Source organism: Cnephaeus nilssonii (assembly GCF_951640355.1).
Source record: "Cnephaeus nilssonii genome assembly, chromosome: 18".
Classification (NCBI taxonomy): domain Eukaryota; kingdom Metazoa; phylum Chordata; class Mammalia; order Chiroptera; family Vespertilionidae; genus Cnephaeus; species Cnephaeus nilssonii.
Window position 1 is genome coordinate 18,169,931 of NC_137089.1, and position 22,668 is coordinate 18,192,598.

Sequence of the window (22,668 nt, forward strand, 5' to 3'; positions counted from 1 at the left end):
ATCTTGTCTGAGCCATAGAGATAGAGGCAGGGTGCCCTGGAGAGCCTGCCCCATGGAGACCTCCACCAGGCTGCTCTCTCTTTAACTGGGTAACGCTTTTCTCTCATCTGCTTTGTTTCACTAACGGGACTAAGTAAGATGTAATATTTGGTTCCTAATAAGGAGCAAAAGAAAAGAAAAGCATTTCTAAAATTCTGTCTAAAACATCGCTCGATTTGCTAAATTGCTACAGGAGAATGGTTCTTTTAATTTAGTTATGCCCTTTACTAATATAATTTGGGAAAAAAAGTAGTATCTTGTGGTGGGGAGGGGGGGACCCAAAAGATAGTCTTAGCACCTCTTGCCCTGAAGCATGCCAACATTCCCTCACTCCACGTTGAATTTGAAAGAAAATTGAAGAGATACCCATGACCACTTGGCTGAACTTTATAATTGTGCTAGCCAATTAAGAGGCACAAGAATGTGAAAACCGCAGAGCAGGGACGAGGAAAGAAAAGGAGTCTCCGGCGGGCAAGAATCTTCCAGAGAAAAGTGAAATGAAAGAGCCACTTTTGACCAGCATTGTTTTAACCTTTTGTACTTGGATGTTGAGTATGACTCGACACGGTTAGCATTAGAATAAAGGAATCGAGAAAAAAGCAAGTGAGTGCAAAGGGTTAATAACCAGAAATGTGAAGAGACCTCCCACGGATAAAACTGCATTCGAATTATCAATAACAGCTTTAGAGAAAAAAATGCTCAGTTTTCCACTAAAAAAATTTTTTTTTGCAGAAAAGCCATGTTTGACTATTTTACAAATAATCACTTCTAGCACAATGCCTGACACCCAGTAGGAATTGAAGAAACCTTTGCTCAATGAATCCATGTCCATGAATAGCTGATATGTCCCAATGACTATGCCCTAATTCTAAATGATAGTCATAAAATGCCACTGATTCTGTGGTCCAGAAAAGCAGCTGTGAATACTTAGGAAGTGATCAAGAAGGGGCAGATCCTGATTTTAGAGGCCAAGAAGTAACACTAATACCTATGCTCCTAAAAAAACACTCCTAAATGCTCTTTTAAAAGAAAACCAAAACACTAATAGCTATGCTTCCTCAAAAAAGCTGTTAAAAGTTTAAGTTAATTTTAAACACAAATTTCACTCTGGATTACAAAGCCCATGTTTTAGACATCTGGGTTCAAATCCAAATGCCCTCAGAACATTAATTGCCTTCTCCTTTTATTATCTAACTAGGGGCGCAGTGCATGAATTTGTGCACCTTGAAAGGAACTGTGGGCCGTGAGGCTGCAGTGGGCACAGGGGCGGTCTCGGCCCATCCTCCACACCCCCACCTGGCCCCTCCAGCTGCAGGCCCTGGTCCCCTGTCAGCCAGCAGCCCCGCTCCTTTGCCAGTCCCACTTGCACCCGCTGCCGACGTGGAGCGATTGGGGCTGGCACCAACAGTGGGTGCGAGCGGGGTCGGTGCCATCAGCGGGTGCAAGTGGCACCTGCTGCCCAGATTGCCCCTCAGGAGCAGGGGGAGGTGGAGAAGCCCTCAGAGGCGATCAGGGCTGGCAGCCACCACTCGCATCCACTGACGGCGCCGAGCAATCAGGGCCAGTGCCGGGCGCCGGCAGCAGGTGCAAGGACCAGACAGGAATGCGACACACAGGAGCAAAGAATTTTCAGTAACCACCAGAGGCTCGCCCCAATTACAGCAACCGGCGCCCCACCTTGGTCTGGCGCCCTTGCTCACCTGCTCTACCATCCCACCATAGCTGACACCAGCCATGTTCTGCACTCTGCCCCTGGCAGCTGACGCCTGCCATGTTCCACGCACACCCCCTGGGGGTCAGCACGTGTCACTGTGACTGGTTGTTCAGTTGTTCCAACATTCGGTCTATTTGCATATTAGGGTTTTATATAGAGAGATATGATACATTCAAAATCATAAAGAAGTATGTTTCCCTCACTATTCACAAATACCAAAACTCACAAATATTAAAACTTTTTTGGCCCAGCCAGCATGGCTCAGTGGTTGAGCCGCAACTATGAACCAGGAGGTCAGGGTTCAATTCTTGGTCAGGGCACATGCCTGGGCTGTGACTCGATTCCCAGTGTGGGGTGTGCAGGAGGCAGCCAATCAATGATTCTCTCTCTTCATTGGTGTTTCTATCTCTCTCTCCATCTATTTTCCTCTCTGAAATCAATAAAAATATATTTTTTAAAGTTTTTTGGGCCCTAGCTGGTTTGGCTCAGTGGATAGAGTGTCGGCCTACAGACTAAAGGGTCCTAGGTTAGATTCTGGCCAAAAGCACATGCCCGGGTTGCAGGCTCAATCCCCCCCCCCCCCCAGTAGGGGACATACAGGAGGCGGCCAATCAAAGATTCTCTCTCATCACTAATGTTTCTTTCTCTCTCCCTTACTCTTTGAAATCATAAAAAATATATATATTTTTTTTTTTTTTAAAAAAAAGGTTTTTTGGGGGAGGGGTCCTGGGTAGAGGGAAGAAATGTCTGTTCCACATATACTTGCAACACAAGCTTAGCTGGATTATATTCACCTTTTCAAGACACTGAAAGATAGCCATCTTGTCTGTGTATGTTACACTGATATATACATCTTAAACAGTAAAAGACTCTTTTCTCTCCATCTCCCTCAGCAAGTTGCAGAGGGAAACATGTGAACAATTTGCTAACTGCTTACTCCATTCAGACTGCCTCAGACTCAGCACTCCAGGATAAATATATATATGGTTGGAATTAAACTGTATAATAGAAAACACAGCTATGTTTTAAATCTCTCCTTCCTGCCTTGCCATCTTGATTCACTGACATGGAGAATCCCTGTGCCTCAGGTTCACATAAGTAAAGACTCAATAAAACATGAAATACCGCTTATCTTAGAGAGGCAAGAAGCCAAGGCAGGTAGAGTGAATGCTAACTGACCCCGATGTAGACTGTGCGCATGATGGCGCTGCCGCTGGGAGAAGCCGCCCGCACACGCCTCACGGAGCATGGAAACCATTTGTTAATGAGCGGCCATAATTTAGGCCTGGGGCCTTTTGAAAAGAAAACGTTTATCCATTTGCAGAGCAGTATAATGAGATTTCACAAATGGGAAGATAAAATGTGCTATCATGTACCATGGATTGCAATATCTGGGGTTTGATCGCCTTGAGAAATGTCTCAATCAAGAACAATTAGAGATTTTCTCACACCGCATACACCAGGAACCATTTAACAAGTACTTCTTTAAGGCTATCCAAATGATTAGAAAGGAAGAAAAATGTCTATTCAGTGGTAGATGGAACCATTAAGATATGAATACGATATGAGAGAGAGAGAGGAAAAATAAAAAGAACTTAGACCAGCAATGAAAATGGTCATTGGTCATTTTTGTAAACCACTCGTGTAGGGAAGGAACAATCTTACGTCATATCCGGCCATGTAAACTTTCCTCCTGGGTTGAAACTGGCCCCTTGAGACAAAAGCATCATTTGTAAACGACTGCTCTCTGCGCTGCCTGACACACCAGTGCTCGGAACAGCGCATGCTTCCCGTCTACCACTCAAGCCTGGCCCGGTGTGCTGATGCCACCCTGCCAAAGTACACACGGAATGGACAAGAATTTGAATATTCATCCTATGAATGCCCTCTCCCAATGCAATTGGCAAGGGCCATCCACAGCATAGGCTTTCTAGAAATAAAATGAACCACTTGGGTGTGCAGACAAAACAGTTTCAAGTCTGCAGACATAAATGGAAAAAAAAAAATCCTAATCACTCCCTAGGACCACAGCGGATTCCAAGTGTCTGGAGAGAAACAAGGCAAGAAAGGTAAAAAGACAAGAGGAAGAGGGGAAAACAGCAAAGCTGGATACTGGAAACTGCATGAGTCAGAATCAGAAAGTAGCACCTAGAGACATGAGTGCTTAGCAGAACTCGGCAGCCAGAATGCCGTGTCCTTGCCAGAGGCCACCCCCTGGACAGAGGACTGGCCATTGGTAATATTTTATCACCTTCCTGCTCTTCAGTATCACTTAATATAACCTATCGTTATTATCTAGAATATGAAATATTATGAATGCATGTGAAACGTAATCATGTACCAGTGAGTAAAGCTTTCAACCACTATAAATATTTCAATTGCAGCCTTTGTTACTGCTTAGGTCAGAGGCCATGCCAGGTATATTAAGGAGACTTTGGGGAGTCTGTGACCGCGTGTCTTGTCCGCAAAAGTGCCATCTTCTGATAACGGTGAAAAATTTGCACACTTCACCAGACATGCTCTTCAAAACAACTCAGGGAAGTTCTAGAAAGGTTGTTGGACCTGTGCTGCTTCTTATTCAGTAAATAACGTGGCAAAGTAACAAACTGGAAGCAGTGAAAGAGGAAGCCGATAGCCCACTGTGTTTATAATACTCACCCAAAGTAATGGGGCAAGTGACAAGATTTTTCTTTATTGTAAAGAGAAAATGCCTCTATACAAGGGATCTGTTTTGTGTATATGGTAAATAATTCTGCAGAAAAGTAACAGCAGCTTAACATTTTTATCCTTACTGTGTGCTAGGTACTATGTTAGGTACTTTTTATTTATTTGTCTTTTATATATATATATATATATATATATATATATATATATATATATATATATATATATTTTTTTTTTTTTAATTTCAGAGAGGAAGGGTGAGGGAGAGATAGAAACATCAATGATGAGAATCTGATCAGCTGCCTCCTGCACGTCCCCTACTGGGGATCGAGCCCACAACCCAGGCATGTGCTCTGACCAGGAATCAAATTGTGACTTTCTGGTTCATAGGTCAACACTCAACCAATGAGCCATGCTGGCCGAGCTGTTAGGTACTTTTTATGTATCATTGTCTAATCCTCACAATTACCCTTAGAAGGCAGGTACTACTAACCTCCATTTAACAGATGGGAAAACTGAGGCCAAGAGAGGCTGAACAACTTGCTGAAAACACACAGCTTAGACCTAGGGGGCAATCCATTAAATACCCTACTTCTGTTATATGCCTCATTGAGGGTGGGGGCGGGGGAACACTTGAGAAAACAAATTCCTGAGGGACTTTAAGAAAGTGAATTCCAGGGCCACAGGACAGGACGGGAGTGGAACTAACTTGTCAAAATCTAATAACAGCCCTGACTGGTTTGGCTCAATGGATAGAGCGTCGGCCTGCGGACTGAAGGGTCCCAGGTTCGATTCCGGTCAAGGGCTTGTACCTTGGTTGTGGGCACATCCCCAATAGGGGGTGTGCAGGAGGCAGCTGATTGATGTTTCTCTCTCATCGATGTTTCTAACTCTCTATCCCTCTCCCTTCCTCTCTGTAAAAAATCAATAAAATATATATATTTTTAAAAATCTAATAACAAAGCCACAAAGGAACAGTGAAATTACAGAAAATCTACTAGAGTCGGGAAAATAAATATATTTAAGTAAGAAATACATCCATTTTTCTAAGTTCCTACACTTAAAATCATCATTTTCATTTACTTGAAATCTTGGCTCTCCAAAATTACTCCTTCTCTAGAGTTACAAACAGCCTAGGCTCTGCTACTATACCTTTAAAACCTTGATGTTTAGAAAAATACAACTCCATCCCACTTACCTTTCTTTTTACACCCTCCCCCACAAATTCTGTCTTGTGCATAGGTCAATAGTCTCAGGGGGAAAAACAAAACACTAGACTACTCACTGCTCTACTGTTTCCACTACAGTTAGAACATTGGAAAACCCTCATTACCTTCCAAGCCACGTGCATTTCCAGGATATATTTGTTTTATATTTATTGCGTTTTCAAATAAAATTTCCACAGCCCAGAAAAAGCCATGCAATGAAAACATACTGCTTTCTACTTATACATAGTTAAGGGCTAGGACGTTTGCTTTCATAAGATTTTGGACTTGAGGTACAGAGCCGTTAATGATAATAACTAACTTAATTTTAAAAAGAGTTTATACAGGAGACATAGCTGGTTTGGCTCAGTGGATAGAGCACCGGCCTGTGGACTGAAGGGTCCCAGGTTCGATTCCAGTCAAGGGCACATGCGGGGTTGTGGGCTTGATCCCCAGTAGGGGGCGTGCAGGAGGCAGCCGATCAATGATTCTCATCATTGATGTTTCTATCTCTCCCTCCCTCTCCCTTCCTTTCTGAAATCAAAATATACATATATTTTTAAAAAGAGTTTATATGAGAGTAAAACATCTCTCTGGATAATTCTTCACTTCTTTCATTGGACCATCCACATTAAATGGTGATAGTTTCCCCATTAAAAACGAGTAACAAACATATGTGTGTATAGAGGGAGAAAGCAACTATGGCAAAAATGTTAACTGTGGGTACGTGGATGTTTATTTGGTCATCCTTTTTATGTTTCTGACTATTTCTAAATGACAAGGGAGTGGGGTGGGAGCTGGGTGGAAGGGGCAAAGGGGGAACACTGGGGACATCTGCAATACTCTCAACAATAAATAAATAAAGACAAGTGAAAGTATTTTTAAAAAGACAATAGGAGGTACAGTGGCATTAACAAAATCCCGTTTGGGATAAACAAAGCTAAAAAGTAAATTGTAAGCACGAATAAATGAAACGGTCTCCAGGGACAGCTGCTGCCAGGACCTGGTCCAGGCTGAACGGGACCTGGGACCTGGAGAACCTGCTCCCATCCCAACACCCTCTGCATTAAAAAACAGCAAAGTATCCTCCATGAGATAAGGGAGAGAAGTAAGACAGCTACATCTCCAAGGACAGAAGAATTATCTGGAAAAAAGAAAAAGTGACGTAGCTGATTTTTCTTGGGTTCCCTTTTACTGACTTCAACCTTCAGATTTCTTCCTGGGAGGCTAATGACAGTGACAGCTACAGCAACACAGCACAGATCAATCCGCCAGTGAAGAACCCTCTCACCCCCTAAAATCAAAACCACATGTAAGGATGTGTGCAAGACCAAAGGATGCTGTGGGGCTTTCAGCAGTGAGCAAAGCTTCCCGACCCCACCAATAACACGTTTGGTGACGGGGAAAAGCCAACCTCATTGAAATGTTCAGGGAGAGAATAAAAATGGGTAGTCAATATTTTTAAAAAAAAAAAAAAAAAAACTCATCTAAATATTAAAATGGGATGCCAATTACTATAAAATAATGTAGACGTGTGTCACTGGCAGTCACCACGTTGAGAGTGAGCACTGCAGAGACAGTTTAAAGGGAGAAGAAATAAGACTTCAAAGTTAGCCCAGTTAAAGTTTGGGGTTGGGGACTCCATCAGCAGGAGAAAAGGTAGCACAGAAATTTAATTTCTCCTTTGAACTGGCTGCTTCTTGCACTGTACAGAAAGTGTGGGTACTAAGAGATGTCAAAAGACTTCAAAGGAATTTTTAAAATACTACCTATGGCTTAAAAGTCTCGTCAATTAAAATAACAATGCACAGAAAACACATGGATGTTTTGAGAGGAGGACAGGTGGGTCTGGGTCTTATCAGGCTGTGATTTTAAAAGGATAAGTGGAGCAGCTGAACAAAAGGATTTTGAGTATCATCCCAGTAAATGAAGAAGAAAGATAAGGAGTTAGTCTTGAGAGAAAGAGGGGGTTCGGGGGAGAGTAACAATCACATACTCAAATTCATTCTTTTAACATGAGGCCCAGAAAGACTGGAGGACTATGGTTCCAGAAGGAACTCCAGCCCAAGCCTCCTGCCTCTTAAGTCAGCATTTTCCTTTAAAATAAAAATAATAATAATAATAATATATGTGTGTGTGTGTATGTGTGTGTGTGTGTATGTGTGTGTGTATGTGTGTGTGTGTGTATATATATGGCATAAATGCTAATTAGACCAGACAGTCAGACGACCTTCCGGACATCATTCCAGACATCCTTCTGGACGAAGCCGTGGTGGTGGGGGCCAAGGCAGAGGCGATTAGGGGTGAGCAGTTAGGAGCAATCAGGCAGGCAGCCAGAGGGGTTAGGGGTGATCAGGCAGGCAGGTGAGTGATAAGGGGCGATCAGGCAGGCAGGAAGAGTGGGTGGGGGCGATCAGGTAGGCAGAGTGGTTAGGGGCGATCAGGCAGGCAGGCAGAGGGGTGAGGGGTGATCAGGCAGGCAGAGGGAGAGGCAGAGGGAAAGGAAGAGGGAGAGGGAGAGGTAGAGGGAGATAGAAACATCAACGATGAGAGGGAATCATTGACTGGCTGCTTTGCACACGCCCCCTACTGGGGATTGAGCCTGCAACCCAAGCATGTGCTCTTGACTGGAATCGAAACCGGATCCTTCAGTCCACAGGCTCTATTCACTGAGCCATACTAGCTAGGGCTTAAGTCAGCACTTTCTACTAAATGATCACCAAAGAACTCATATCACATTCACATAAATAAGTTCTGGAAATCAACTACGGTTGGCCTAGTGCCAAGGCTAACAATATTGCATTGCTTACTTAAAATTTGCTAAGAGGGTCAATCTGATGTTAAGTTCTTATCACAATAAATAAATACATAAATAAGTAAACAAACAAACTAAAGAGAGCGGAAGGATATTTTGGGAGGTGATGGATATGTCTCTGGCCTTCATGGTGTTAGTGGTTTCATGGGTGTATACTTATCCCCAAACTCATCAAATTGCATATATCAAATACATACAGGTTTTGATATCAATTATATCTCCATAAAAAAAATTTTTAAATCACATGAGCAACCAGGATTAAGTAAATTTAAGTTTGTTTCCTCAAGTGTTTTCTTAGGGAATCCATCTTAGTTCTTTAGTAACTTATACTAAACTAAGTCATGTACATGTTAACATATTGGTTTGCATGTATACTTTTTAAAATATTTTTTGTTGATTTCAGAGAGGAAGGGAGAGGGAGAAAGAGTTAGAAACATCAATGATGAGAGAGAATCCTTGAGCGGCTGCCTTGTACATGCCCCACACTGGGTATAGAGCCCACAACCCAGGCATGTGCCCTGACCGGGAATCAAACTGTGACTTCCTGGTTCATAGGTTGATGCTCAACCACTGAGCCAGGCCAGTTGGGCGCATGTCTACTTTTTTGAAAGTGTGAAAAGGTCCTGGCCAATGTGGCTCAGGTTACAGTGACATCCTGTGCATCAAAAGGTTTCGGGTTCGATCCCTGGTTGGGGCACGTGCAGGAGGCAACCAATCCATGTTTCTCTCTCATACATGGATGTGTTTCTCTCTCTCTTTTTCTTTGTCTCCCCTTCTCTAAAATCAATTTTTAAAAAGTATGAAAAGGAAAATTTTAACTTTTTCAGCTGGTAGAGTATTTCTAATGTGACTCCTTTTCACAGTGAGATAAACCTATTTATATCAAACTGGATCATACAGAAAACTGAGCATAAGACTTAGAGCTCTATATTGACACGATTCCATGAACTCATTACTTTGCGTAAGGTGTAGTTTGCATCCTAATGAGCAGCATTTGATATCTCTAAGCATGAACATGTTTTGTTCTCACCAGAAGCAGCCAGTATAAGAGAAAAAGCTGCTTCCTTTGAGAAATCCAAACTTTCCTGATGCTGATTTTGAACAAATTTCCAGCAAGTACGTATTCCTCAGCACCACATTCAACAAAGATAAAGTAACAAAACTACCTTTTCTCTAATTCCTACATAATTTAGAAGTGACTTAGTGGTTTGTTAGAATTAGTATAAAGTTTAAAAAGTCACCATTTCGGGAAATTTTTCAAAACCATGAATGAAGAACTTATTAGAAATCTGATGTGGGCGTAAATATGAGTAAGAAAGACATCCACAGAGTAAGCAAGTGGAAAATTTAATTAGCAGCAGCTAACGGTCACGGCGCATTCGCTCAGTGCCAGGCACTCTTCCAAGGGTTTGACGTGTACCCTCTAACTCTCACAACAAAAATCACAAGTTAGGTAATAGTATTAACCCCTCTTAACAGTGAAACGGAAGCACAGAGCTGTGAAATAACCTGATCAATGTTACAGAGTAATTAAGGGTTGGAAGAATTTTTGGTATAAAAGTGGTGAACAAATTAAGAAAAGAAATATGAATTTTATTGTTGAAAGGACTCTTGCGACCATTTAGTCCAAGCCCTTTATTTTAAGAGGATGTCTTGTCAACAAGGTGAACTCAAATTCATTCTCTCTCTCTCTCTCTCTCTCTCTCTCTCTCTCTCTCACACACACACACACACACATATACACACACACACACACACAGTCTGTAGAACAGCTGGCAAAGAGTTCCTTATCAGGGCCAGTATAGGCAGCATTGAGAGCCACACACCTTACCTGTGAGTTTAGAATATAAAGAGGAACAAAGCCCCAGATTTTACTTATTCTAGGTCTTAACTGGGGTGCTGAGTCTGTATATCTAGATCTAATAGACCACACAACCTGGGCCATCAGCTGCCACCAATCCATCCCATTATCACGTGGCTTGCAGGGCGGGCAGCTAGTGGGAAGGCTCCCAGGACAACCAGCAGAAGCACACCCTCCCCGCCCCCAACCCCAACCGGCCCAGAAAGTTCATTAGCAGCAGTGATCCATGCCCGGTCTCAACGCTCCCAAGAAATTACAGTGTCTCTTCTTATAAGGGTTAAAAATCTTTAGTCCTGCCCTAACTGGTTTGGCTCAGTGGATAGAGCATCGGCCTTCGGACTGAAAGGTCCCAAGTTCAATTCCGGTCAAGGGCATGTACCTTGGTTGTGGGCACATCCCCAGTAGGAGGTGTGCAGGAGGCAGCTGATCAATGTTTCTCTCTCATCGATGTTTCTAACTCTCTATCCCTCTCCTTTCCTCTCTGTAAAAAAATCAATAAAGTATATTTTGTTAAAAATCTTTAGTCCTTACCCAAATCCTTCCCATCATCAACTATTCAGTGCTAAATAATATCCTCTCCTTAGAGCCTGGACATTTCTAGAATGCCAACAGATTCTAACCCCACACTAATGTTTCTCCCACTAGGCAAGCAAAATAATCAACTGACCTTGGACATCAAGGAATTCCACTATATAAGTAATAAAAGCAGGCTTTCCTTCTCTGTTGCATAAGTTACAAAATTCTTAAAACATAAGTTCAAATATACATTGGGCATAATCAGTAGGAAATAAAGGCAATAAATTTTCAGTACTTTCCAATTGTAGGCATGTAACTCTAAAAATGATTGGATATAGCCTAGTATGTAAACTGTTATTAAATTCTATACTTTCAGTGTGAAATCACCATGGCATACCTTTGGTATAGTTTTTCAAAACATCTGTGACTCAGGAACTCATGAGGACCACTTTATAAATAGTGAATATCTTACACTTACGAGTTAAGTGCCGCCCAGCGGGCACAGATTAGTGGTTGAGTGTCAACCTATGAACCAGGAGCTCATGGTTTGATTCCTGGTCAGGGTTGCGGGCTCGATCCCCAGTGTGGGGCATGCTGGAGGCAGCCTATCAATGATTCTCTCTCATCATTGATGTTTCTATCTCTCCCTCTCCCTTCCTCTCTGAAATCAATAAAAATATTTTTTAAAAGAAGGAAGTCCCATTTTCATGAACTCTTTTTCTAGAGCATCACCCGCTCCTTCCCCTCTAAACCCAGAGACCTTTCCTACCGGCATCATTCTTCAGCATTCTGTCTTGAATTGTCTATAAATCGAAGTTGATATTTTACATTTATTTGTTCAAATAAATATTTCTTTGATACAGTGTGAGCAAGGTCCCCACCCTTTTGGAGCACATGTTCCAAATCCTCTGGTGGGATACCAGAGCTTGCAATGGCGAGGGCGAGCGGTGCTATTTGTCTTCCCAGCTGTACTGAGGCATAATTGACAATTAAGTTCGTAATGTATTTAAAGATGATTTGATATATTTATACATTGTGAAAGGATTCCCCCACTGAATTAATAGACATCTCCATCACCTCACATATTTACCTTAATTTTTTTTCTACTCTCTTAGCAAATTTCAATTATTCAATACAGTGTTACCAACTATAGTCACCATGTTCTACAGTAGATCCTTAGACCCTATTCCATCTTATAACTGGAAGTTTGCAGCTTTTACCAACCTCTCCCTGTTTCCCTGACTTTCCCAGCCTTGGGAACCACTTTTCTACTGTTTCTATGAATTTGTTTTTGTTTTTTTATTATTATTATTCCACACATAAGTAATACCATGCAGTATTTGTCTCTCTGTCTGGCTTATTTCACTTAGCATAATGCCCTCCAGATTCACCCGTATTGTTGCAAATGTCAAAGTCTCAGTGGCTTAAACACCAAAAGTGTGTTTCTTGCTCACACAGGATCCAGAGCATGTACACAGAAGGGGACTCCCACGGGGTCATTCGGGCGCCCAAGACTGTTTACCTGGATGGAGGCCCTGTTGTCCCCAGGGGCTCAGGGGAGGGGAGGGGCGGGGGGGCCTAGGTCCTCTCTACCGAGCTGACTGACTCAAGAAGAGTGAGGGACTCCTCCGCAGGAGGTTTCCTGGGCCGGGTCTAATGGTAATACTACATCACTTCTGCACACTTTCCACTACAAACCTCCGGCCCCTGGCCACACCCAGCTCCCAGGGAGTCTGGAATGGTCTAACTACATGCCCAAGAGGCAAAAGAGATGTGTTTTTATGAACACAGTGTTCTCAGCCACAGGGAAAGTTCTAGAATGTTTAAGAAATAAACAGTTGACATACTAGAGCAGGGCTGGGACTAGGATGGAGTGAACGAAGCTCCTACAGTACAAAATGTAAGGAGCTGCTCACTCGTAGCCTAAGGCCAGTGTATCTTTTTTTTAAATATATATATATATCTTTATTGATTTCAGAGTGGAAGGGAGAGGGGGGGAGAGATACATAGAAGCATCAATGATGAGAGAGAATCATTGATAGGCTACCTCCTGCATGCCCCTAACTGGGGCTCAAGCCCACAACCTGGGCATGTGCTCTGAATGGGAATCAAACTGTGACCTCCTGGCTCATAGATGGACACTCAACCACTGAGCCATGCCAGCTGGGCTGAGGCAACTATATCTTGAGATTTATGCCATAACTGCCCCTTTCCTTTCCTCCCCCTATCCTGGACAATTTAATACAGAAAATGGAAAAAGAAATATGCTGCTTTAGCTACAGTTACCGGGAAAGGAGCTGGTCTTTCGAGAGAGAGTTAAGCAACAAATGCAAAGGTCCCGAGACAGGAGCAAGTTTCCCATTTGAGAAGCAGAAAGAGGTCAATGGGCCTGAGGCACCTGCAGAAATAAGCAGACCAAGTCACACAGCGCCCCGGGCTGACGAGGCGTTGGGCTTTATGTCAGATACAGATGAAATCCACTGCAGCATGTCAGCGGTGACAGCAAACGCTCTGACTTCTGTTTTACGACCAATCACTCAGGTCACCCTGTGGGGAGATGGGCTGGAAGGCTGTGGATGTGGCACAGGACAGAGATGCTGACAGCCTGCTCTACAGCATGTCAGCAGCTGAGAGAAGAGTGGTTCAAAATATACTGGAGAGGGACACAGACATGACAAGTGCTGCTGAGAAAACAAGGAGCAAAGGTTTAAGCCACTACGTGGATATTCGTGTCACACGGAGGCAGGAAAAACAGACGAGAATGTTGTGTCTCTCTATTTAACTCGTGAGCTCCTTAGGGATCAGGGCGATGCTTCCTGTGTATGCTCAACAAGAATAATTCAACAAGCCCAAACCGGTTTGGCTCAGTGGATAGAGCGTCGGCCTGCAGACTGAAGGGTCCCAGGTTCGATTCCGGTCAAGGGCATGTACCTTGGTTGCGGGCACATCCCCAGTGGGGGGTGTGCAGGAGGCAGCTGATCGATGTTTCTAACTCTCTATCCCTCTCTCTTCCTCTCTGTAAAAAATCAATAAAATATAGTAAAAAAAAAAAAAAAGAAGAAGAATTCAACAAGGTATTTTTAAAAGAAAATAACATATATTATCAAAGCCTCAAGGCAATACACACACCATCTCCCACCTACAGAATAAGCATCCATACAACATTCTGAAGGAAGGTTGGCCATAACATCTGAAGTCTCACCTTTGCTTCTTGGTGGTTAAGGCTGAGGCAAAGGCCTCGACTGAAATGCTAGCTCTGCCACTTACTAGATCTGTGACCTTGGGCAAAGGACTGACTCTCCTGCGCCTCAAGATTCTTCATCTATAGAAAGGAGGAAGAAATAGAGCCTGCCTCACAGGGCCATTTGAGGATGAAATGAGATCATATGTAGCCTCAAGAACTATGCATGGTATATAGTAACTGCTCAATAAATGCAATGATCATAGTATATTAATTGTTATATCTAGTGCTGAAGTGGTTCCTAAGGGAAAAAAATAAACAAGGATGTTCATAGCAGCATTCTTAGTAATACTGAAAAGTTAATACTGGAATGTTTAACTTCTAACAACAAGGACATGGATTTTTAAATTTCATGGTTGTCAGTAATTTATGATCCAGGCATTATAAATAATAGCATTAAAAGAGTTGAGATTATGTGCTTGGGATGTATTGTTTTAAAGTATTCTATTTATGGGGAAGGGAAGGAAACATCTGGAAATATAAAAGCCAAAATGTTATCGCTGAGTGGAAAGATGATTGCTAGCTTTGTTTTCTTCATTGTGTTTTCGGTTTTCCAAATTTCCAACAATGAATTAAATGTTGGTTTATATTCATAAAAAAAAAAAATACTCCTCAGCTAGTGGCTTTTTTTAACCAACAATTTACGTGAGCATGGTGTCAAGTCGTTACCACTTGCTTCCAAGACAAAACACCTAAATGTCTCAACAATATGAGGGGTTATTACCAAAATAACTTTCAAAACCAAATGAAAGAAAATGCAGTATGAAGGACATGAACTACTAGCCCCTAATTAGTGGATACAGCTCATCTGGTTTCTTAAACACATACAGGTCAAAGGGGGAAAAAATTCCTTCTCTAGAATCTTCCATCAGGAAAAGACGCCGTGTGCATCCCCAGCCCCGTGTCCCTGGCTGGCAACATAACCAGTGTCCTGTGTTCACACTTTTGCTCTCTCACGTCCTGGGAAGGCACTGGACTCCTAAGTGCTGCACTTCTCCGGCAACGGCTTGCTAGAGTCGTGTATCAAATATGTTTATGTTTAAAATCTCTAACATCCTCTCCAATTTGGTCCTCCCTATGGACGTCTGTGTAAATTAAACGTTCAATTTGAAATTATTAAATCTACATATTATGGTGTCTTTCAATGGGTAGTACAAAAATTACACCGATAGTGGCTTTCTTATTAGCAATAAGCTAGGTTTTTAAATGGAAAAAAGGCAAGATTTCTGTAATTGAAAGAGCCAGCTGCATCTAATAAATAGAATTTTTTTACAACTTTGCTGTCACTTCCCCACTGAAAACATGTAATATCTAGACCCTTTCCTCATCTGCCTGCAAGTCAGACTGCACTGCAAAATGAGCCACCAATGGATCTGGAGAGCGCATTGTAAGTGGCCAGCTGCCATTCAGGTCAAGCTTCGGGGAAACTTTAATCCTTCTCAGGTGACGTTACTTGTATTCTACAACATCCAGTTGATCTCCTCAAATATTTTCCTTCCTCTCCTCTCTAAGCCTTCCAGAGAGTGTTTAAGTAGCACAAAGTACTGTTTTTCTACCCAATGGGCCTCAGATTACACCAGGCCAGAGCTACTGTATGCTCACTCAGTAGCTTCTCTGAAAGCTGTTAACAGAAAACATTATCAGGAGATGTCTAATAGAAGTCAGGTTTTCAGAAGGTTTGCATTTCATTCTTGTTAGCGGGAGCCAAAAAGATGTTTTGGATGTCAGTCTCCCACTACTGTTTCAGTAGCAGGAACTATTCATTGGAAGACTTCACCTCCTCCATCTGACAGGCAAAATGGTTTGACACAAATCAAAGCATTTCATTCACTTGTAGTGAAGTTGATCCACTGGCTGGCCAGATGCGGACCAACTCCTTACTCTAAAGACTGGCAATTAGAAGGAAAGAATTAAGTGCATTGTCTGCTTTTCCTATAATAACTATGTTTCATAGGAATAAACTATGTATGGCTAAAATTAACTTTTAAATTTATTTATTTTGAGAGAGAGAGAGAGGAAAGGAAAGGGAGGGAGGGAGGGAGAAAAGGAGGGAGAGAGAATGATTTGTTGTTCCTCTTACTTATGCATTCATTGATTGATTCTGTATGTGTCCTGACCGGGGGATCAAACCCACAACTTTGGTGTATTGGGACCACACCCTATCTGGCCAGGACTGAACCGATTTTTAATAAAATTTCAGCTAACACATGTGAAAGGAATAATGAAAAAAAATTTTTAAGATCACTATTTGCAAATCCTAATGAAAACTGATGATTCAGACAAAGATCATTAATAGAAGAAACCATTAGCTAAAAGTTGAATAGGAACCTTAAAATGGAAGGATCAGGCTGTTACCACATGAACCTTTGATCAATCTCAGCGTCACTAAGAATGGCACATGGGATCTTGTGCTTCCTGATTGGTGTAAAATGAAGCACAGAGCACCACCTGCGGAAGTGTTCCAACCAAAAACGTTGAACCTGAATCTAATCCAACCTTCAAGGAGACCTTCAAGTTAACAGATAATATGGAGGATATTGAAAAATATATAAAAAGTCAAATGACCCCCCAGGAGGGAGAAAATGGAAAAATCCAGAATATCAGACATTCTGCAAAAAACTGACCAGGGTTTTTCAGTAAGTCAATGGCATAGGAAGATGGATGGGAAAGTCCTGATTTAGAATCAAAGAAACTTGAGGGACATATCAACTTAGCCATGTGTGGCTATTACTCGAATGCTGATTCGTACACACTAGCTGTATCAAGATATTTTTGAGACAAATGATGAAGTTTGATTACATACTGATTAAGATGTGTTACCAAAGAATAAGCATATTTGCAAGAAATACATAGGATGAAAGGACATATCTGGGCTTTGCTTTAAAATAAATATTTCATAATTGACAGGATACAGTCAAGATCACATCAGCCACTGCATGACTTATTGGCCACCAGGAGTGGTACGATTGGCTTCCCTAACTCCACAACAAACTAACCACAATCCACTAATGGTGCCTCTGGGAACCACCACTGTCCACTATCAAACAACATTTGGTTTTTCAAATTACTTAGTCTCTTGACCCTAACAAAGTTTCTCCACTATACTGAGCTGGTGGAAGGAGGGTGACCACAGTATATCTTTCACCAGTAGAAGGAATGCTATGGATAGGACAGCTCTGACTTCTCTCACAGCATTAAACAGATATCCAGATCCTTGGATAAATAAAAGAATTCAAGTTAGTTTGCTCATTCCAATCACCCAACCTACAGCTGTTCTCTGCCACGGCTTCCCAGAACTAGCTCCCTCAAAATTCTTCTCTAAGCCTGAAACACACATGTGCACACACACTTCCAAAGAAAGTGAACTTCTAAAATATCATCAAGCAGCAGAGTGTCAAAATGAGCATGACCTGTAACAAAGTATTCTCCCACCTACAAGAAACTGCCCAGAGGACTAAGTCAAAGACTAGGTCTGCCTTCATTTAACTCAGATTCACAGATTGTAACCTGGGAGGCCCAGGTGCCATCCTTCTCCATCCACTGGGCTACCAAGTGTTTCTCATTCGAATGGAGAGTCTTCAAAGGCCAATCATGGCAGTAGAAGATCTGAGAAAAACAAATACCTTCATTACCCCCCAAAGGTCTACTTCTGTGGGGGTGACAGACATAGGATGTGTCACTTGGTTATAGGGCTATTAACCCCACTCTGATTCAACGAAACTGGAACCTGGTCTTGAAACTAAATATCCAAGTTGATGATGATATAGCACAAATTCCTCAGCATTAGAAACCAGCTTTGACTCCAGCATGGAAGGTGAACAACAAGGAACGAGAGGGTTTTTTAATCCTACGTCAGACTTTCATTACTTGAGGGGAGAGAAAACTTAAACAAAATAAACAAACTTTGGATTTTTCAAATAAAATCAGACAATTTCCACCATTCTCAAAGGGATGATGCATTGAAAGAAATGGGTTTCTCCATAAACATTAAAGAAATTGGCAAACAATTAATTGGGAAGCATAAATTTGAACTTGTTTGGGCAACCCCGAATTTTACCAGTTGCTTAATTTTTTAGGCATGCATTTTATGGAAAACATCCTTAAAAAACAAACAACCAAACAAAAAACCCTAATGTTTTCCAAGTGGCTGTAGAAGCTGGAATCCATCCCCGGGCTAATGCAATTCCTAGCTTCAATTATCTGCCTTCCAGATATTATTAAAACTGAGAGGTTGGTTACATTTGCCTTTTGATGAAAAGGTCTTGTATGAAGGAGATTAGGGACCAAACCCAGAAACGCTCAGTCAGACTGAAAGCTCTCTTTATGGCTCCTTTTCCCCTCCCTCTCCGTGAGGATGTTAGGAGGATGATGGCATCAGTCTTACCGGAGAAAGCAGAGCAGGTTTGCCACCTGAACCTACAGGGGAAAGCGGAGCAAACACAAATCCTACAGAAAGTCAGAGAACAAAGCCCCAGGAAAAGAATGCAGAGTGTGCCCTCTATCGGTGTGAGCATCTGCATTGTGGAGTGGCTGCTTGGCCAGTCGCATCCAGCAATAGGTGAGAGGCTAAGGCCCTCACTGTGGAGAAATTCCAAATGTGCTGACCCAGCAGCAAGGATCCAGCAGAAGCCCGTTTGGCCAGAACTGACGAGGGCTCAGCCTGGTTCTGACCAGTCTATGAACTGGCAGCGTGAAACATACACGTCACACCGGTGCCAGCACCATATGGCATCAGCTGGAAGATTGCAACAGCGATGGCTAACACTATATCACTGCTCTGTTAATGCGATAAAAATTAGACCATATGAGAAGTTTTAACAGAACCCCTTATTCTGTCTATTTATTTTGTACTTTTATAAACTTTTTAGGGAAATGGAGAGGAGACTTTAACAACTATTGTCTTGGAGTAAGGAGTATTAGCCAAGGAAGTATTTACTAAAATAAAGCTTGAGATGGTGCTCCCAACGTGTCCTCATATTGTAAAGTATACTCGGGGCAAGTGTCTAGAAACCGACACACAGAACATGAACTTGGAGGACAAATTTCTGTACCATTGTGAAGCAGCCGGTTGGCATCATGCTAATTAAGAAGGTTACCTCGTATTTCTTTAATCACTGCTTCTTAACGTGTTGAAGGAAAGAAATGAACTGCAGGCCACTTTGATAATTCAGCGAAAGCTCTAGATCCTCTCTATATATACCTACCTCCCCCCGCAAAGAAAAAAAAAAAAAAAAACAGACAAGATTTTCCTTCTAACTATAGGAGACACAAAAACACTGTCCCCCGCCTCTGGAGTCCCAAGTGAAGAAACCTTATTCAAAAGGAATGTTCCAACCAAGCCTACCTCTGTTTCATAAGTGTGCTTACTATCCTCCCCTGGGTGATGGAAATGAGAAGGTTCTGAGTAAATTGTAAGGCTTTCCCAACAACTATCTAAGGGGGAAAGCTACCTATAATTAGTTTCTAGGCTTTAGAGTAGATGTAAGACATATTTAATAACTTTTCTCTAACCCTGATTGGTTATCTGATTGCTAAAATATGTGTGTATACATAAAATACACATATACACACACATGCATGAGTGTGCACCCATAGATATATACACATTTGTTCTGGCTATCAGAATACCAGAAATAAAAGAGGTTCCTATAATTCATATACAAGATTGGTTTTTTTAAATAATAAATTTAGCCATATTAATATGCAAATTTTACCAGATCACACTTATGGTCCTACACCTCAGTTTCTCCACCCCCTCAGCCCTCCGTTACTTCATATCAGTTATGTTATTAGCAAAATTATGAGTTGTAGTTAGTTCTGAGGCTGAATAATAGTCTGTGGACCAAAGAACTTTGAATGGGTACAAAGGTGGTTTCTTTCCTTTTTTTAAATGAGTATTTATGTTGAAAGTGTACAAGAAAAGCCAGGCAATTCAGGAGGGTTGAATTCTAGTTCTATTTCTTTTCAATGTACCTGTTAGTTTTTATAAAATCACATTTATTTCAGTGAGCAGCTCATCTTTCTAATAAGTCAACCCAGTCTCAACTCTTTCAAAGGCAGTGAATTATCAGTGCTCTTCTGAAAGTCACAAGAAACTACATAGCCTACTCACACCTACAGAAGAGCTTGTTCTAAATTACGCGTGCACACACACACACACACACACACACACACACCTGTGCCTCTCACAGGTATCTCTGCATAGCTAGATTTACAGTAAAGTCAAAAACGTAAGGATGCAGACTGAATGTTCTCCTCTACTAATTGATCTATGTTACGGATATGATTACCTTTTAAAAAGATAAATACTGCTTCCTTTTATTTTTCCCTAAATGCTTATTCATATAGACAAAGTATTTTGGGGGCAAAAAAAAAATCCATTATTGACTCTTTCTCTAAAAGAAGTGTTTTTAAAATATAGGTTACCCCCCACAGAGTTTACCCTACCCTGCCCCAAACTCACCTGTCATTTGAAATACTCTATCATTCAAATTATAAACAGATGTGTAGATTAAATACTCCGTAACAGAAGCCACAGGCATGAGTCTATAGGAGTTAGTGGGGGCGCTGTAGAGGACAGGACATTGGGGACATCACCTACTCACAGGGTCATCAGGAGTCAGAGAAACTCAACCGCATGTAACACATAGGCACTTACACTCTGAAATCCTGAGGGTTATGAAAAGAGACTACAAGATGAGGACTGGACTGGGGATGCTTTTATACATCAGTGTTGTTTTGTTTGTCTTTAAACTCTAAAGAATATAGTAAACAGTGAGTTTATACTCATTGTCTAATCATTCAAAGTGCAACTATGTCCAAAGACCTTTGACTTAAAAAATTTTCTCATGAAATCACCAAAATCATTTTAATATATTTTATTGATTTTTTACAGAGAGGAAGAGAGAGGGATAGAGAGTTAGAAACATCGATGGGAGAGAAACATCGATCAGCTGCCTCTTGCACACCCCCTAACTGGGGATGTGCCCGCAACCAAGGTACATGCCCTTGACCGGAATCGAACCTGGGACCCTTGAGTCCGCAGGCCGACGCTCTATCCACTGAGCCAAACCGGTTTCGGCCCAAAATCATTTTAATGGGAAATAAACAAAACCTTATAGTCAATGACTTTTTGTTCAGCCACAACTTGTGGAGGAAGCATTCTTTAGACTTGGTTTTGGAGCCGAGGGACGGGGGGGGGTGGGGGGGGCGGTAATCAAGATGAATATGCTAAAGTTTTGCCAAAGAGGAACCTAAAATATAGTAATAAGATTTATGGCAAAATAACCAGAATAAAAGGGAAAATAAGAGTTCTTTAAGAGCAGCACAAAAAGTTAACAGGGAAAATTCCAGGAAGGCTTCGTAGAGGCAGTGACGTTTTAGCCATGAACTACCACATGTTCAAGAACATGAACACACATGGCGTGGTTGGAAATGAAGTAATCTGGTATAGCTTAAGGGTATAGTACTTTCAGGGTGGTGGAAGGTTGGAAACAGGCTGTGGTCAGATGATAGGGAACCTTGAATGCAACGTAAAAAAGGTAGTTGATATGGAGACCTGGAAGGTTTGAGGTTTACTAGAAGAGAAGTCACATGATCAGGTCTGTGGATGAGGAAAAGTCAGTGTGGCAGCAATCGTTGTAAAGGATGAAGTGAGGAAGAAGTGGATGCTGCGAGATGAGAGTCAGTGAGGGTCTGAGCTACAAAATACCTTTGGGAATGGAAAGGAAAGGGTGGATATGAACAGCATTTCTGAGGTAGACTCACTAGGACTGAATGAACCAATAAAAGAGGAAATAGGAAAGTCAAAGCCTACAGTGTGGCTTCCAGCCTTGACACATAGAAACCCTATGAATAAAAATAAGAATACAGGCAGAGGAACACATTTGGGGGAGGGCATAAAGGACAAAAAGAAGTTGTCAAGTTGTGCATGAAATGGAAAACATACCCACACAGGAAGGTGCATGGAATATCTATCCATATAGGAAGGTGCATGGACTATCTATCCATACAACAGTAGTTGGGAAATCAGAGGGTAATATATTCTGAAGCTCAAAAAACTCATTCATTCTAAAAAGAAAAAAAAGTTGGGGCTTGAGTTGAAGGACTCTATATGTAAATAACAATTCAAGATATAGGGATGGGTGCAATCTCCAAGGGAAGAATAAAGAAATAGTCTATGCCTATTCCAAATGAGGGACATAAGAGGAGAAGTAGGCAGAATGTAGAGGCAAAACTAGAACATGGAGCCACTAGCCAAAGGAAGACACTTTTCTGGATAGGAGTGATAAGATATCTCCCGAGGAATGAGTAACAGGACTACAACCATGTTGGTGGAGTTGGCAATAAGGTGAGTACTGGGTATGGATGACATAAAAAAATAAATAAATAAAACCCTTTCCTGAAATGAAATGAATGAAAGAGGACTGTTAAGCAAGGGAAAAGAGAAGTGGTGAAAAAAAAAAAAAGGAGGGGAAGTGGGGGGAGAGGGGAAGAGATTGGAAAAATCCCTGGGGAAGAAGGAGATGAAGAATTTTAGAATTAGGGGGCAGCAGCATGCTTGAGAAGAAAGTGGGTGATACAGAAAGTCCTAGAAGAGAGAAGAATAAGGGT

At 41.7% G+C, this 22,668-nt stretch overlaps 1 protein-coding gene across 2 annotated transcripts in view; it reads right to left on the bottom strand.

The window, feature by feature from the left end:
• RSPO2 (R-spondin 2) overlaps window positions 1–22,668 on the bottom strand; it is a 153,310-nt gene that overhangs the window by 124,352 nt on the left and 6,290 nt on the right. The gene's annotated exons all lie outside the window — the stretch shown is intronic.